Here is a 4,580-nt window from a genome sequence, read left to right on the forward strand (position 1 = left end):
TTTCACCCAGCTCTGTTGCAACAGCCATTTCCAGTTTGAATCCTGTGATTGTATCAGGACTAGGATTCTGCCACTGGTTTCGGTCATTAGCAAGTAAAAGAGATGGATGCACTGCATACAGGGTGTGCATCCTCCCCCTCAGTCCTTATCCCAAATGCTGCTCTTTGGTGGGGATGGTATGTTTGGTTTTCCTCTGGGCTACACTCTGTCCATTAGGGAATTTCTCCCTGTTCTGGGCTGCTTTGCATCTCAGCCACTGCAACAAAAGACAGGCATGTGCTCTAAAATGTCCTGTAAAAATTGACCTGTTTACCTGGCAGCCTCACCCCCTATTATTTTGAAAGGAAAGTCAGCCTGGACATATTTAGTATGAAAGCTGCCTCTGATTGCAGGTTTTATTGGCACTTGCCACAGCTGGCTCCAGCACAAGTTTCTGTGAGTTAGGTGTGGCCCTGAAAACCTCCATCCCACTCATGCCAGACCTGCCTTGGCTTGCTTGCATGAGGAAAAGAGCTCATAGGTGGTGCTGCAAAACCCCTTGTGGTAAGGATCTCCTGACACAGCTCCAAATAGGAAGAGAATGCCTTCTCAGGCAATAAGCATACTCTTCTGTCCTCCCTTTAACCTTGTTCCACTACGCTTCCTCCCCATCTCATTGCCAGGGAAACCCCTTTCCTCTGGCAAACACTGCTCTGATGTTGAAACCATGTGCAATATCCCAGCCTTGTCAGAAAACCTGGGTTTGATGTTTTTTTTCTGGCTAGCTTGCTTGGGAGGCTGATGACTCAAATCATCTCTGCATGCATGAGTGAAAGGAGTGCCTGGCATCTGCTGCTGGCTGGAGTGGCCAGGCTGCTTGACTTCTACCCTCCCAGGGCACTCGGGACCTATCTAACATGCAAACAGGGCAGATCCCTAGTGGCCTCACAAGTTTCCCTGCCAGCTGGCAGGGGGGTGGGCTGGTGTCTGACACTGAAGCAGGTTGTTCTGTTCCTGCTTTGCGGATGTTTTTATTGCAGTGTGAAACGAAGCAAAATATAGAAGCTGGCTGAGACTGTGTTGTGAGGAAATCCTCTGATCTTGCTAGCTCTGCTTGGTGTTTAGCCTTTTATCAAGACATGAGCTCATTGCTGTTTCAGGCTAAAGACAGAGCTTTGTATGGATTCTTTGCTTTCACTCTTGAAATTCTCTGCTTGACTTGCAGCTTGTGTCAGAAGGGGCCTGATCACAAAAAAAAAAAAAATTGCTAATGCATTTACCAGGAAAGTTAGCAGGCGCTCACATGTCACTCTTCCAAGGGATACAGGTGTGTAAGTAGAGAAAAGTCACACATCTCTCTTTGAATCACATTCTCAGAGCATCCATCTAGATACTAATTATCTTCTGCAGAAGATCCCCAATTTCTTTTATGTCCCTGAGAACTCTAGTTGCCTGGCAATACCCAGTAACATCCAAGTGCCTCGGAGGACTGGATGTAAACTGCAACATCGGTGCATTGTAAATGGAGGAAGGTGTATTTCAAGATTTTTACAGAGGAAAAGGGGCACAGAAAAGTTTAAACAGACAGCTGAAATGAGTTCTTTTTATTCACATAGTATTTTATTCCTTGTGATAACCAATTTCTCCTTTTATTAAGTAAACTCCCACAAAACCTTCCTGAGCTTTTGTCTGATGTGTTTTTTTCCATTTGCAAACTGTGTCATACTCATGATTCTGTTGCTGGCAAAATTCAGAAAAGGGAATGTCTCACTAGGATATACAGCCTTGTCAGAATCTGCAGGGCAGGACTGAAGGACATGGCCCGAGATATCAGGCCCTGCCTTGGTGCTGGCTAGGCCACCTTGAGGGGTTGTCACAAGGTTCCTAATGTGTGAGCATGGGCTCATATGCCCTGTGCCAGTGAGTGTGGGTTGTGTGAGCTGATGGGCAGCTTACCAGCAGGGTGGCTAGTTCTTCAAGTTGTGGCCATGTCTCTTTCCTCTAGGCAATCTTGTTAATAGCTCATTTAAAGATCCAGAGGACTTGATGATAGATTTAGCCTCAGCTTCCAGAGCTGGCACACTGTAGGAACTCCAGCACAATGTCTGGTCTACTGCAGAAGAGGCACTTGCCCAGCCCAGTGCCTTTTCCCTCAATACAGCCCCCACATAAGAAGCATGATTGCCCTCACCTGGCTCCCCAGGTCCTTTCTCCAGGCTGTACTGCACAGCCAGGTAAGGCGTGTGGGCCACCTCTGTTCTCTCAGGGTAAGTTCAGACTCCACCAGACACAGGACTATTCAGAACATTTAAGCTACAATTTATGGCTTAAATACAGGCTCTGCAGTGGGTGGTCACATGCATTAGCCCCTGCCTCGGTGTGGTAGCTTCCTATTGCAGAAGAAAGAGAAAACCTCTGAAAATATTGGCAGTGTTGGCTTTGCTTTGTTTTGCTTTCTGTTCTGTTTGGTATCTCATCTGTCAGCAGAGTTAGGGGTTTGTTTTCATAACAGACTTTGTCTTCATAATGCCTCTGAAGACAGGACAGCAGGTGAAGGCTGTGTCTGCAACATTGCTGAGAGATGCAAGTTTCAGGCAGTTTCCTTCCTTTAGCAGAGATAGAAATGAGTTTTAATCTACCAACACCGTGGAAGTTATTGCTGCATAACTCTAAGGTGAAGCCTGTTTGTATTGTAAACTAATTCAGCGATGACTAGTTCAAATTGTGCTTTTAAATTCAAAGGTATGTAAAATATTTGTGCTATGGACAGTTGACCACTCTTTAAGGGTTTTTCTTGCTCAGCTTGCAGTTCCTGATAATCTGGAGAAGCAGCTTTCCATAATATTCCTGATAAAATGATCTCAAGTTGTTTCCTGTGACAACTGGGATTCTTAACTGGATTTTTTCCTGTTGCTTTTAACAGACTTGAAGTGGTGCCTGTAGTAGGATGACAAGCTGCCATATCCCAGCCCATTTCAGGTGGAAAAAGAAGCTTGTTGCTGCCTCTAGCTTCCCACCAAAAGGTTCACCATTGTGTGCATATTCCACAACTGGATGAGGAACACCTTGGCACCAGTTCACATCCATTCACTCATCACAAAGGTGATGCTGGGGAAAGACAGACTCTTTCATTCTGAATCAAGAAAAGCATAACATAAAGAAGGATGTGCTTTTTTTCTGTTATCTCTTTGAACATCACAGTCATTATTCATTTCCCTGCATTCCCCTTATTTTCCTTAATATCAGAGAGTGGCCCTCAAGAGGACATTATGGTCTGTGCCTCTGGGTGGTGTTTAGCACAAACTGAAGAAAACTGAACTTTCAAGGCAGCATAATTCAACATCCTCTCATTTCACAGCTCTGCGGATACCAAGCGTCGACCATTCCTCTTAGTGCAGCCACTACACCATTCTTGCCATTTCCTCTTGCAGTAACCTAAAGTGAGTAATTTAAATATTTAGAGAAATGTAGAGGTATGCCAGGGGTTTGGGGAGTCTAGGCTGAGACTTCACTGCCATAGATTAGAGATCATGAGATTATTGTACTTTGCTAGTTTTAATTAATTAATTCTTTATTTTCCACCTCCTAATTTATGTCTTTTTTTCTTTTTCTTTTTTTAGGTATATGTGATTTAAGTGTCTAATGCAATTTACTGCAATATATTTGTCACATTATGGAAGAGAACTATCTTCATTGATTACAAACAAAACAGGCCCCTAGAAGTAATAAAGGGATAAAAGTTAAACTTGTATTTCAGTGTACTCTTGAAGGCTTATTTCCATGGAAAAGCTGTATATAGATCTGCATTGTTTCATCTAGATCATGTTTAGTCCTACATTTGGATTTCAATTCTGTGGTAAGTATCTTTCCACAATAAAAGTGTATCAAAGTGCCTTGAAGTTAGTGAAGGTGTGCAAGATCAGCCACAAACTAGCTAATATCCTGTGTGTTCTGCTCCATCTTCTCTTTCAGCAACTTGTGTATACTTTTCAGTTAATATTTTTGCTTGTAATCAGACTATTGGATAAATTAGGATAGTTACAGTGTTAGAAACCAGGTGGTGTAGTGGAAAGAGCAGCATTGTGCTGCTTTATGTTGTATGCCTGCTGCCTGTTGAAGACCTTCTCAGTGCTTATCCTTCCCCCTTCCTGACAAGGTAGCTGTGCTGTCTAGTCAGAGTAAACTCTGATTGCAAAATGCTCTAGCACATACATGTGTCCCTGTCAGATGTACAGCTGGCCATGGTGTCTGAGCCAGCTTCTGGACCCTTCTTGCTTTTAATACAGCTTGATCTGAAGTGGCCAGTCCACTCCTCATTTCTTTTGCTTCTCCTGGCATGCTTTCTAGAAATGAGAACACAGAGCTCTGCTTTTCCCAGGGATCATGCTCAGCTCCTTTTCCTGTGCCAGAAGTTTGACATGGCATAAGCTCATGCTTTCTCAGAATCTCCCTTAAAGGTTCTTGTCAGAAATATTAGGAACCAAATTATCCTTGATTTTAGTAGCATAAAAAATATGTTCAGGTGCCACACTTTCACATTCTCAAATGCTCTTTGGGTTAAGGTCAGTTTAGAGAAGCTGAAGATATAGCCCAATACCCCC

The 4,580-nt window shown here is 43.5% G+C and overlaps 1 long non-coding RNA gene across 1 annotated transcript; it reads left to right on the plus strand.

The window, feature by feature from the left end:
- Nucleotides 1-2,970: 2,970 nt before the first annotated feature.
- On the plus strand, nt 2,971-3,829 carry LOC139680654 (uncharacterized). Its single transcript, XR_011699385.1, has 3 exons — nt 2,971-3,081; nt 3,338-3,419; nt 3,600-3,829. It is a non-coding gene; the product is annotated as an uncharacterized lncRNA (long non-coding RNA).
- Nucleotides 3,830-4,580: the final 751 nt, after the last annotated feature.

Source organism: Pithys albifrons, chromosome 1 (genome assembly GCF_047495875.1).
Source record: "Pithys albifrons albifrons isolate INPA30051 chromosome 1, PitAlb_v1, whole genome shotgun sequence".
NCBI lineage: Eukaryota > Metazoa > Chordata > Aves > Passeriformes > Thamnophilidae > Pithys > Pithys albifrons.